At 30.7% G+C, this 15,220-nt stretch overlaps 1 pseudogene; it reads right to left on the bottom strand.

The window, feature by feature from the left end:
• Positions 1-5,370: 5,370 nt before the first annotated feature.
• LOC139492049 (uncharacterized) lies at positions 5,371-6,374 on the bottom strand (annotated as a pseudogene).
• Positions 6,375-15,220: the final 8,846 nt, after the last annotated feature.

Below are 15,220 nucleotides of genomic sequence, written 5' to 3'. Positions count from 1 at the left end.
TCTATACATTTTCAAACATGTTGGTGATTTATATTAAAGCGCTTTTATTATAATGATTTTGTCTCTAAAATGCTTGGATTACCTTCAAATTACTTTGTTAATATATTAAATATTGTTACAACATTGGTGGCAATTCATTAACGTGATTGTTTATGTGAAATAATGTATGAATAACACAGGGCTGAGAGGGTGTTAGAGCAGATTGCTACCCCAAGAAAGCATTGTCAAACGCGGCGAAGCCAAGCTTGACAATGCTTTTTCGAGGGGTACCAGTATGCTCTATCACCCTCTCAGATATGTGTTATTTCATTTATTAAACTGAATGTCCTATCATAATTGTCTTTTACAGATTTATTTAAAAGTATTTTCTATGACGTCACGTTCATAACAACGTTACGGGTATTAGAAAAAATCAACAGAAGTGAAGTAAGATGATTATTTTTTTTCATTTGACAATTAAATGATAGAATCTGAGCCAAAACGTAATACTTAGGTCTTGTCGTTAATAACTTGATGTAAATTCAATTCATTATCTTTTTAAATTACCGTTTTTTAGTGGTCTAGCCGAGAGGGTGACATAAAAAAAAATACCAAATAAGCCATGTGATAATAGTAAATGAACACTCGTTTTAGCCAATCAACATATGATATTTTAACGTTAAGTATGATAAACTGGATTATTTCACTTCTCATGTCGATAAAGTTGTATCAAGACAAATTTTGTGTTGTGTAATTATTGTGAAAAGCGTATTGTAGGTAAAAGCTTTAAACACGGGTATTAATAAAAGGAACAAAAATTTGATACATGGCATTGTTTTGCACTCTAATGAACGCAGTTAGCAGCTATAAATCTATTGTCTTTTTCACAAGCGCTTAATAATTATAAAAAGAAATGCATATGTGAGCCAAAATTTGTTCCTGTGAAAAAAATTCCAGAAGAATAAGTATCACTGGAAATATGACCTGAGAGAACCACCAATAATTGCATACCAGAAACACAAGAATTTAGAAGAATATTCAACATCTTCTTAACTTAAATAGAATATTTAAAATTTAACATGTTTAATATAAAGAAATATGATTTACCGATTGTCGTGCCCCAGAATTTTCGTTTATTTATATCATGTGGCTGTAAGGCTAGGCTACCCAATAAAAATAATGCCTAGGTAATAAAAACTTAACAGGAACACATATTGAAATTACATCATCAAATCAATTGTTTCTTATCGGCACATATATACGTGTATGAGAATAGACAATGTGTGTATAAACTGATGAGATAATGAAATCTTATTTTGATTCTCTGAAGATATATACTAATAGAAAAACAAAAGGTTATGTCCGAGAGGTAATGTTAAGATGTTTGGATTGCTTTAAATGACTCGTTGTTATACCAACATTTCTAAAGAAAAATGACTTCACATGAAAAGGAGAATTGTGTCTTTGGAATTGTATGGAGATATTTGGATTGGTTAAAGACTCGCTTTTACTTAAACAAAAACACTATCTGGTAAAAAGTAATGAATTAATACTTTTATTGTTGCTTATGTCAAAGATAAAATGTGGCCTTTCACACAGAGCAAAAGCCCACTCCAAGCTGTACGATTGATACAGCACAGATTGGAGTAAATTCTACCTATCACCTAGATGTGAGTTTGCATCTATACCTTTTTAACTGCAAAAAAATGTGCTTTCCACTCACATCATATGTGAAAACGTTTTTCAGTTACTTGCTGAAGGTAGATGTTTGGTTTCCAGTACTCAAGTTTTCTCTAATAGAAAAAACAGTGATCGCTATGAATTGGTTCATACAGATTAAAATGGCATGAAACCAAAATTTGAGATGGTAAGAAAATGACAAATTTTCTAACACACAATCACTCCTTGACTGTACAAAAATAAGTAAATACAAATTATCTCAGAACTGGGAAACATTTTCAAATAGAGACCGACTCTAGCAATCCGTGAGAATTGAAGGAATATAGTATAAATAGACACTAACAGAAACGCACATATATATCTACCAAGTTAAAAAGGAAAAGATCTTTCTAGTGGTGATCTCTGTGGCTTGGTAAACAACTTTGTAAAACCTTTGTATTTCAGATTATTTTACTATTGGCAAACAAGAAGTGGCTGCCAGGCAGACCTGACATACTACTTAAATGTCACAACCTACCATTTATAAGCTCAACACCAAATATAATATACCCCTTTAATAGAAGCCAAGGAAACTTTGAAAAAAGGGAAATACATAAGTCGATTAGACAGACGGAGCGGAGCCTTTACACAACTTGTTTTCAATCCTCATCTTGGTGAAGCCGGTAAACTATGCTGCATACTTTAATTTTACTTCTAAAGAAAAATCTTTTGATAAATATGTATCTTTATTCTCACAAACATTCTTGATACAAAGTTACATTGAAACTGTAAGCAGTACAATACAAAGGAGGGACGAAAGATACCAAAGGGACAGTCAAACTCATAATTCGCAAATAAACTGACAACGCCAGCAAATATGTGATGTTTGAACAATTGGTTACTTTTATATATAATGATAATTTTGGAAAAGTAGGATTTTGTTTATTCTGTTGGCTATGTATTATACTATTATGCTACTGAGAGTTTCTGTGATATAATAAAAAAAAATCAGGATAGATGACACTAATTTTATTTTTCGTTTAGCCTCAAAAATATTTTCATTCTTTGTTTAACTGAATATATCATGACTTTTTAATCAATATGCATTTTCGAATAATGATTTTTTTAAATTACTTCCATAACAAAAAAACTCAAAACAAGAGAGAACTGGGTCTTCCAGTTTGAAATTAGGATTTGTTGATAAAAAAAAGATTAAAAGCAAATCAAACAATGAAGGTGTCAGAAGACAGATTTCCATACAATGATTAAAAGATATGTGGTTTCTATACATATATTTTTACTTGAAAAGGGGTGACAATTAGCTATGTCTATTTTGGAGATACAATAGAAGTGATACAAAATGTATATGAAGAAAAAATGGTACTTATGGTACATTTGGTCCAAAGTCATAAGTAAACTCATATTAGATACAAGCATAGATGATACCATGGATTTCAAATTGAAAGACCCTAAATATTACACCTATATGTCCTTTATGTCATATACAGAAGAAGAAACAACTCGTATGGAGTTTCTAAATGGTTGGTAACGGTATTTGTATGTATTGTAGTAACAAACGACAGATCAAATCCTTCATATATAAATACCACATACAAATTTAATAACCAATATTACGAATTTAATACAAATATCAATTTTGCTGACTAACCTGTCAATAGAAATAAGATGTAGAATACGTGCTAATGAGAAAAATAACAATATGTAAAAAGTTAACAATTATATATCTAAGTACGGCCTTCAAAACAGAGCTCTGGCTCGCACTGAACAGCAAGCTATTGAGTGCCCCAATATTACTATTGTTAAACAATTCAAACATGAAAGCATTTTAAAAAGTCTTCTGTGTACACTTTAAAGAACAACTAGATATATGTAAAATTTATATCTTCAATCTATTTTGATTACGAAAAATGTCTGTTTGGACAATTCTTGTCTTTCAAACTGTAAAAACTGATATGTTTCTGCTTTAACTAGACAAAATGAAGGAAATTCATATATGTTGCTGATATTGCATCTTTGAAAATCTGCAAATGTAATTACCATTTTTGGCTGGCCACCATATAATTAACATTTGTAAATACATAGTCTTTATAACCTAATTACAAAAAGCAAACAACAATACTTCTAGTATTAATACAGTGAAATATACTCATGCTTATGACTTCTGCTTCAAAGTGTATGTGTATATCAATAGTGGTTAAACGTACATTATATAAACAAATAGTTCATTGTAATACTCATATGACAGAGCAGAGCATGTAATGATTTTATAGTGGAGGCAAACACTTTACCGGTAAATAAAACAGGAAGAATTTTTTTTTATATAAACAAAAAGATAGTACATCTTAGATTCTAGAAATATTGTTAAGGAATTTTAACTTTTCATTTATTTTTATTTTATTCATTTACACCTCTTTAAATATGCTAACAATATGAAGATCATATCATGCCTATATTCATTTCTTTCAAATGAGAGTGTAATTGCCTCATACTGGCTGAACGCTAATAGTATGAATATCATTAGAAACCTGATATTTATATTCTATTCGATGCAATACTAACCTTATTTCTTGTTAATGGCCAAAAGCAAACAATTATGATAACAGCATGTTGATACAATTCAACAGTTAAATAATTCAAAAGATGAACTCATCAATCTAAATGCCTTCATTTGTTCTTTGATATGGTATACTGCCGTTCCTCTTTTCTGAAGTACAACAGGATGTATTATGCATTTCTTTTAGTCTTTTTGTTTCCAAGAAAAACATATAAAAGCTGTACAACACCTTGCATCCTGATTTCAGTGGATGATATTATGACAGTGAGTTTATTTTTATAATTTATTAAATAAAAATAACAACAGAGGTCAGTATCGATTATGAAATATGACAAATGAAAATGATTTATGACAGCATATATACTTCAATGAGGAAATAACAAACGGTTATGTTCCATTTATCATAGCCACAACCCACTGATATGTTTCATTTGTCATAGCCATAGCCCACGGATATCTTTAATTTGTAATAGCCATAGCCCGAGCATATGTTCCATTTGTAACAGCCACAACACATGGATATAAAAAAAAGAAGATGTGGTATGATTGCCAATTATACAACTCTCCACAAGAGATAAAATGACACAAACATTACCAACTATAGGTCACCGTACGGCCTTCAACAATGAGCAAAGCCCATACCACATAGTCAGCTATAAACGGCATCTAAATGAAATTGTCTTATCGGGGTCTTTTATAGCTGACTATGTGGTATGGGCTTTGCTCATTGTTGAAGGCCGTACAGTGACCGATAGTTGTTAATGTCTGTGTCATTTTAGTTTTTTGTGGATAGTTGTCTCATTGGCAATCATACCACATCTTCTTTTTTAAATCATCAAAAACTACCTTGACCAAACACTTTAACCTGAACCGGGACGAACGGAAGGACGGACTAACGAACGGATGGACGAATGAACGAACGGACCCACAGACCAGAAAACATATTGCCCCCCTACTAGCGTAGGTGGGGCATAAAATATGAACGAAAAAACAAATATGTAACACATCAACAAACGACAACCAATAAATTGCAGGCTGTTGACTGGCACATACTTACATAATGTTAAGGGGGCTAAACATCCATCTTATCCATTTCATTACTTTATTGTTGTGGGTTGCAGGATGTATAAATACACATACAAGTCTGTTTTTTGCAAGATGTTAATACACAGAGGCAAGTATAACAATGTTTTGTTAAAAATATCTGTAACACAATACAGAAAACGAGGATTAATCCATTAGAGCATGCGTACAAATCATATGGATAAGGCATGGATTTTGAGTCGGTAAGATAACTATAAAAAAGCACATATTAACCAAATGAAAAATAAAATTCCAATGTAAATTTGATTCTGTAAATTCTATTAACGAACTATGAACTCACAGATTAAGCAAAATCAGAGCACACATCTGATGTACTTGATTTTGAGTCAGTTAATGCGCTTTGAAGTCGGTTTTCAATTTTCCTTGAAAATTCTCTATTTTCAGATTCAATGCACGTTGCACAGCACCGTTTACCCAGTACATCACAAAAGTGTACTTTACTATTTATTAATATATTTGAACACGTTGGAGTTTTATAGTTACGTTTCTTATATTCCTCAATATACTTATCATTCATGTACGACTTTTTACACGTTTTACAATTAAGAAACTGACTATAGAATGAAGGTAAATAAAACTGGTCCCTTGCAAATCTTGACCTTTTACCTTCCCCAAATGCATCCATCATAACATAGCGTTTTTCCTGTTACTTAGCTTCGTCAAAGACGTTTCCCTTCATTCTGTTAGATGTAGCTATAGGCGGTAAAATGATGGAATTTTGTGTGGTAATAAAACGATATAAACTGTCCAAGTGTTTACTATAAATACCTTCACTGTCAGTGTGCTTATTTTGGCTTTTCTCTACACATAATGGTGTCCATTCTCTGTCCAGCTTAGATCTAGGCCCCCTGTCAGACAAACACAAATGGACATTCTTGTCCGGTCGTCTATTACGTGCTGTTTCTATGATTTCCTCCTGGTTTCTTGTATATGAGGAAGCGTATTTGTTAATATTTGGTAATATTTTATTACGTAGAACAGTCTTACTAACATTCAGCATTACAATTGGAAACCTTAATTCTTTTCTGTTTGGTCTTTTTCGTCGTCTTATCATTTTATAAACTATCCTAAAAAAGAAATAAGATCTTTCTTTATGTTATTAAACTTCTAAAATATTTAGCCCTGCAACTGTATCTTGATACAGACCATAACAGAACATTTTGAATCCGACTCTTTACTGTCGAGTATTGAAAAGGATCCCGTGCTACGAAGTTTGAAATATTTTACAATAACAATTTTTAGCGACACTTTTGCTTACTCGCTCCTTTAAAATCTCATTAGATATTATCACTAATAGTGCAATCATAACTGATGCTATAAGTCAATCGTTTGTTCTCGCACTACTGTTAAATTGGATGCAGTTGTTAAAAAAAGCTTTGTCGGGTAAGCAACAAGAAAACATATGTTTGATCATGTATAGTAGGTGTCATAATTGTTTTCGTAAATATATTTGGTATACATCATCAAGCAGTTAGTTTTTCTCAACTGAATTGTTTCATATTTTTCGGGCCATTATAGCCGACTATACAGTATGGGTTTTTCTCATTGTTGAAATCCGTATTGGTGCCTATTATTGCATACAACCACTTCATTTGATACTGGTGTGGATAGCTGTCTCATTGGCAATCATATGACAACTCCTCTTGTTTACAGTAAACCTACGCACGATTCAAATAAACTAAAGATAAAGAACAGAAGGAATAAGTAAAAAATCAACATGATTCCCGAGATATTCAATCTTTTATAACAGTAATGTTAATGACGGCTTTTGTTTTTTGTTCGTTGCTTGAGGAAAAATAAAGCAGTAGACTATTATAAATTAATAATTTTCGAACCGCCTTTTTTTTTCTGAATTACCCTTACCATTATCATGATTATTGCATACCACTCACTTTTCCTACTTATCGCAACCCTATGATAGAAGGAAAAAGGAGGCGAAACTGGTCGAAAGTACGCGTGATTTAAGCACCTTTTTCAGAACAAACACAGACACGCAAAAAGCCTGGATAAATACGAAGGGACGTTATTTTTTATTTTAATTGTTGCGATCGTTATGTGAATTTTTTGACACAACTGATGCTGTTTAATTTTAAAACAGGTGGCACAAACGGACCATTGGAAGAAAAAGGTTAAAGGCAAAAGGACGCTTTTTTCGCGCAAACAGATTTCTCCAAAAAAAATATGCCGTGTCTCGGGATTTATGGCGCTGTTTCGTTGCATGATCATTGAGGTTAATCAAACATTGTTTTTTTTTTTGGGTCTCATTGTAATCATGACACATCTGCTTATTTGTATATTTGAAAGGCGACGTTTGGGGGAGATAAGTAAGAGAAGAGTGTAACTCTACGTCCGAAACACATTAAAAATTGCCTACGCATGGACAGAATTCGATTAATAAAAAAAAATCAAGTTTAGAAGGAGCAAGTAAAAATTCTATATATGTAATGCAAGAAATGTATTTATCTATTGCAATAAAAACGGCGTTGTCCCTTCTTTTGTAATTTACAATATTTTTAAAATCCTCAAATTTTGTGTAAAACAAAGGTGCAACAACCTAATACATGCTTCTCTTAAAACACAGATCAAAGGTTGAAAGACTTTTATCAAATGACCCTGTATTTATGTCTACTCTACTAACGGGTGGGTAAGGTGATTCCTATAAACTACCCCCCCCCCCCCACGCCCTTCCTACCCCATCCTTGGAGATTAATTGAACACGTGTGCTTTTAGATTACTTCCGAACTCCCGCTTTAAAACGAATTTAGATTTAGTCGCATGAAAAACGTCTTTGAATACCTAATTTTATCACCCTTTATATCATTTAAACGACACTTTCTTTTATTTAAAACAACATATACAAATTGTATTTACTAAATGTATTTAACATTTTATTTAACATTTACCTTGCATTTGTTAAAATCCAATTAAATTGTTTAAATGAATTATAATTTTAAAACTACACGTATGTTTCAAAATATATTCATTTCAAATATCATCTAAATATCAATTCAACAGTTGTGTCGCAAATGATTACATTACTGCACATATCTTATCAAAGTTTGGGTTTAAGGACTTTTAACATTTATATTGAGCTATATAAATCGATTAAACCTATTGATTTAATTTTCAGAACCTTTCAACAACTTCATATCAAACTATATTGATAGTGTTCTATGTTTATTTTTATAATTAGATTCATGAAACAATTGTAACAAAATATGGCAATTAACTTATTGTTATTGAATGTGCATATAAACACTTAATTTTGATGTTAAATATATGCAATTAAGGAGGCTCGAGGGTATAAAAATTTCAGAAAAAATTAAACATTTGTTTTTCACTACAAATTTTATTTATTACCTTTTGTAGTTGTTACTTTATCATATGGTACAAAAATCATTCAAAACAATCAATTCGTGTTGGCCCCAGATGACATTTAAAATGTGTACATCATTGAAAAAGTTCCAAATTATCTCCCTTTGATGGAAAAATGCCATTTTTTGGCTTTAAAATTGAAATATCTTTTTTAACTCATCGGTGACATATATTTTTTAATATAATTTCCATATAAGCTGTACTTAAACTAAATTATTGTAAAATTTGAGCGATTTCTGTAATAAATTTCTTTTTTTATTTCGATATTACCTATATTTCTCCTATTACTTCAACCACCTTTACAAAAATGTATGCTTCTTTCGAAGGAAGATTGTGAGCGCAAATGAACGGTGACCCCACTTTTTTATTTTAATTTTCTATTAACTATAAGATAAAGTTCATTTATAGAAAAATATAGAGAAATCCTATATAAATGATTTAGACCCGCAAACCCCCTTAAATGCAAATAGATTGCCTGATAAGACAGCTTTGGCCAAAAAACATAAACAATCCAAATACACTCGACATTCGATTTATGAAGAATTTGGCTAAACTCGTTTTAAATATACCATCATGCATGGCGTTAGGTCTTTTGAGCGAATACATATGTTCTGTAGAGAGAAATTATTAAAAAAAGGAAACTCAAAGATTTTGATAAAATAATAAAAATTTTCTTACAACTATATACTGTGGATTCATTATTATTCGTTAGATACCAATTTTCGTGGATTTCGTGGGAACAGTTGATCCACGAAATTAAATGTTCAACGAATGACAAGTTTTCTGATGGCTTGTAATCAGACTTCGGCAAAACCATGAAATCAAATATCTACGAACATGTAACTTTTCCTCAATCTACGAAAATTGGTAACCACGAAAATAAATGAATCCACAGTATATGATAAAACCGATTTGTGCCTTGTGCGACATCAACCAAAAATCAATATCAAACCAGGATAGTCCAGCTCTAGATCTTTTGATTCTTGAATTCAAACTGTGTAACTCGGAAAAAAATGCAACTGACGGGTATGCTATACAATTGAGAATGGAAAAAAGGAATATGTTTCTTAAAAAGTCCTATACCAAGTCAGGAATACGGCATTTGTTATCAAATATTCGGTCTCTATGATTGTAGGCGTTTGATTTTATAGCAGCTCAGTATTTCTGTTATTCTATTGTTTATACTCTTATAGTGGATGTGTTTGTCTCGATTTGGTTTGTGACCAGAACTTATTTTCGGTTAATCGAATTATGACTTTTAGATAGCGGTATATTACTGTTGCTTTATTTGCTTTGTTTTCGAAGAAAAACCTTTATAAAATTTGGAGGAAGATGAATAGGAATTTTGCTCACAATAAACTTTCTCATATAAAGTACAAATTACAAAATTCATATTCTATATCTGATAAATAGTTCCAGAGTCTAATCATTTTCATTTCGAAAATCAGAGCCGGCAAAATAGTCACTGCCAAAAAATATATGGGTAAAGGAAGATAAGCGAGATTTTCTGTCCATACAATACATCGTATTCATTTCATACTCGAGTTCTGCGTAAGTGTGATATATGTACATAATAAATAATTTATTGATGTCGCACTTTAAACTTTTCAAAGTTAAGTCAATATTGTAACCTCAAGTTCTCAGTTTCATATCTTGTTGTTCGCAAACAATTGACTTCTATTCAAATAAATTTAAATCAACCTGTCATGTATAAAAAGCTATCAGTTATACCTATACATATTGAGAGATTTTTGAAAGATATGAAATGAATAAAATCATTATAACCACTGTAAAAGATGTCTAAAAGTCCTATTCAATTTTTATATATCTGACATAATAACTACGAACGAAAACGTCATAAGTTATTCAAAATTAATGATTGTCAATACATTTTTGTTTAATTATCATCAATAGGTGCATGTCTACGGTTGAACCTCAGTTGTGGTGTGTTTGTCTTTTCGCCATTTTTCGTTTGATTTTTGCAATGATATCGTAAGTTTGTTTTCGGCTTCTGAGTGTGATATCCTTTTTAAAAAAGATGAAAATGAAGGAGATACCCAGCGGTCTATATAAGTGACAAGTTGAACAACAACATATGGAGACAAAAACATATGGCGAAATCCTACTACTACTAAATAGCAATAGCAAAGACAAGCAATCTTTAGAAAAGAATGTTGAACAATTCTCTTGACAGAGAAAAAAATGCCCCCCCCCAAATAAAAATCTCCCAGAAGGGTTGGTCAACAAGTGACAGCAAACGAGCTACTCATATCAAACAAGTTAACATTGTGGTGATAAGTCGTAATACTGTGTAGTTTCAGGAGGAAATGTGTTCAAAAAAAGATGATGAGCAAATCGTGAATTATCTGGTATAATCGTAAACGACATGCATATGACAATAAAAAAATAAATAAAAAAAATAAAAAAATAAAATAATATAAAAAAATAAAAAAAAACTTATAGACATGCCATAGACCTGACACGACAAGAATACATCATTAATCAGCTTTGACCGTCAACGCCTTCTAATTTTGTTTCATAACACCAATTTGAAATAAAAAAATCGGAAACCGTCATCATATTAAAATGTTGTTCTATTCTGAACATCTTTTTTATATAATTAATTCCGTAGGTTAGATTAAAACTATAATTTGCCGGTTAGTCTCGTACATGTATATACAATTGGAAAACAGACCTACAATGTACATGAATATAGATGTATGTCAAAGGACCTAAATATTATAAAAAAAAAAGAAATGTTGTTTAGGTTATTACGCAAGCATTGTAAAAATTCAAATGATTAAATTCAAATATATCTGAAATCTTTAAAATCAAAACGAAACTTAGTTAAAAGAAACATACAAAATGTAAATAAAAGATAATGTCCATAAAATATTGAGTTAATTTGGCCTATATATTTGGTGGTTTTTATCAAATTTAGAAGTGGTACCAATGAGACAACTCTCAACCAGAGACCAAATGACAGAGAAGTTAACAACGATGAATTGTCGTACCTTCGACAAAGGGCACAACCCATATCGCAGAGTCAGCTATAAACGTCCCCTGAATTTATGTACAAAATAATCTCATAACTTCAATTGGTGGATACATTATTCAGTAAGGTCTCGTTAGCGCAAATAAGCTACGTTTGAACGTTAATCAGTTTTATTGAGGTTATGGAGCTAACATGTCAGTAACTGCTAGCAGTCATTTGTTAGTTAATGTATCATTGTCATTTTGCTTCTATAGTTTCTTTTGTTACCTATTCTGACATCGGACTAAGAATTCTTTTAAACTGACTTTTTATGTGCGTATTTGCTTTTTTTTTCTTATTCAACAATATATTGCTTGCTGTAAACAATTTACTTCACTAGACCAGTCTTCTAGTGAAGGGTACCTGCATTTTAATATTATTTCTCTCTGTGTAACAATAATAAAGTACAATTTATCTAGACTATAGTATATATATTTCATTTTCAACCGTAAAATAAATAAGTATATATTTATCAATATGTATATCTAGTTTGTTTAGAAAGAAAAAGTTTCCGGAAATAATTCACACTTGCCGTTATCGGTTTTCTATTATTGTATTGATATCTCTTCCTGGTTTGGAAATACCAGTTTTAATAATGATTTATGATTAATATAAGCAATTCACTGGTATGTATAAACAAATATTACAATATATGTGTATCGATTCTGATAAAAATGGAATGTAATTATTTTTTTTCCATTTTTTTTAACGATAAAAAAAATAGTGGAGAGCAATACCGTTATCTCCACGCTTATCGGTGAAAGGTGAAATTATTTCTCTAAATCAGTTCCGGACTTTTTCAATTAATGATCTTTTTCTATTCTTATTTTTGCTAGATTATACATTTGCAAACATAAAAATTATTACAACAATTTGACAACTTTATCAAGTAGACATTTATTCTTGGTAAATTACCAGTTGCCTGCATTTTGTAGCTGTACATGAATTCTGTTTTAAATACAGAATATACATCTAAAGATTTTGTTTTCTGTTCAGACATATAGTTTGCCTTGTATATACAAAACATTATAATTGTAATCAAATAATTAATTTCATAGTATTGTTCATCATTTATTTTATAATCCCAAACTAAATTTTTTAATGTTAGAATATTATTATTAATATTCAGTTTTTCTAAGAGTGTTTTTACTTTACTCCAGAAATTATCAAAAAAGTGACATGTTAGAAACATGTGATCATAATCCTCTGTGGTGTTGCAATTATGACAATTTGAAATATCGCATATCTTCCACTTTTTCAATAAAACTTTACAAGGTAAAATAAAGTGTAGCAATTTCCAACAGGACACTTTGTATTTATTATCTTTAAAAAAAAAATGAACAAACTTTAACATATTACATGAAAGACTCTTAATGTATTCAAGGTTAAGCTTTGTCTTCCATTTATAAAAACCAACAGGTATTTCAATTTCATTCTTAATTAATATATTATAATTTTTTCTGGTATCTACATTTTCTAATTTTTCTTTTTTATTGCAATTATCATTAATATGTATTGCATAGGGCGTTTTTACTTTAGTTTTCTTTGAGTTTTCCTGTTTTAAAATCTTTAACCATTCTCTTGGAATAGCTTTCTTTAATTGGTAAAATTCTGACATCCAGTTACTTTTTATTTTAAGCTTTTGTAAAATAAATTTTCTTCTATATTACCATTTTCATCAATGATGTCATTAATAAAGATAAAATTACTATTAATCCAGTTTTTGAAATAAAAGGCATTTATTTTTTATCTTTATGAAACTGTCGCAGGAAGAATGGAACACCATATAAAATCGACTTGGGATGAGGGATAAATCACCATAAACCCATAAACTTGTCGTTGTAATGCGTGTGGGCCATTTCTGCATTTAATGAGTCGTCCAATATATAAATACTTTATTATATAATCTGCAAATATACAAATTGTAAACCAAGTTTACAATTATGTTCCAATAAATATGAACAATATATATACTGAAATATTTGCATGCAACGGAGCTTTTTTTTGACATGAACTTATATACCAAAATGCGGCTTTCAAGCCATACTGAATTCTATATATGAAATACTAAAATAACTTTACTTTAATTGAAACATTTTAAACATTGCTAAAAGAATAAATAAATTTACAAGTACCTGCAGCGTAGACATTAGTCTGCCGCCTCCCCGATTGTAATAATGACCAGTGACTAACTTTAAAAGTGAAATTGTATTAATATATATATGGTTAGTATTGCCGCGCTTTGAGCTTATGCAAAACTCATGCTATTTAAATATAAATATATATCATTTAAATAATAATAAGAATCGATTTAACTTTCTATTGTACTGATTTAAATATTGAGTACGTAAAGCAAAGCATAGCGTATAAAGCTATAGTCTATTTCGAAATATGCAGCGCAAAACTATTGTCGTCAATCGTCAAGAAACATGATGATATGAAATATGAATATGATATGAATGGAAAACATATAACACGGAAAACACAATTAATATGAACTGCATAATAATGAACCAAAATGGATAAATATATCCGGTGACATACACCCCCTCCTACAAAAAGTTTCGTCTCGAAACTATATCGAAACCAATATATCAAACCTTATACAACAATATATGACACTTTTGAAATTTGGGCATTCTAGATAGGTATGCGGCAAACGCCTCTATACCATATAGCAATGACCAAAATTCAAGACAACCAATAGGATTCACAAACAAATAACAAAACAAAAAAAATATCAAAAAGTTAAATAAAATTAAAAAAATCTTCCCTCATTGCTTTGAATTGCCGTTGACAAACGATCAATCCAAATTCTTGCCAAATCAAATGTAGGATGTACCCCATCCACTAATCTGTTATACAAATATCTAAATTTTACAATGCTTTGGCCGTCATGTTAAATATTCTAACTGGGACCCGACAAGTTGACCCCTTAACGTTTACCCGTGGACATACTGACACATCTGACAAGTCATCTGACAGACTCTCAGTCACTACTGTACATGCTTCTGGTGTCTTAGACCTTGCTAAACCAGATACATTTAAGACAGATAAAGGTTTGATCTTGATGGGATTTTTATTCGTAGAGTAAACTTGACCTATTGCTTCATCTTTGATAGAATTAAAAGCAATATCCCACTCTCTTGGGATCTTATCTATTTTAGTTTGCTGTCTACCAACAATAGAACATGAATCTAACAATCTGATAACATTTGTACCAATAATAACAGGTACATTTTTGTTATAATCAGTAAGAGAGACAACCAACAATGGTATCATGAAATCTTGCTCTACAAAATCAACCTTTATACTAGCTTCTATGTAACCTAAATACGGTAAAGTGGTACCTCCTGCCACACTAATTGATAAGCTAAAGTCATCTAAACTTTTCAATTCAGGTGGAGGTGTTAACTTATTCAACATACCTTCAGATATTGTTGATATCATGGACCCTGTATCAATCAAAGCCTTACACTTTGTATTATTAATGT

This window comes from Mytilus edulis, chromosome 10 (assembly GCF_963676685.1).
Source record: "Mytilus edulis chromosome 10, xbMytEdul2.2, whole genome shotgun sequence".
Lineage (NCBI taxonomy): Eukaryota > Metazoa > Mollusca > Bivalvia > Mytilida > Mytilidae > Mytilus > Mytilus edulis.
The sequence above is the reverse complement of the archived record's forward strand: the minus strand, read 5'-3'. Positions and strand labels throughout refer to the sequence as shown.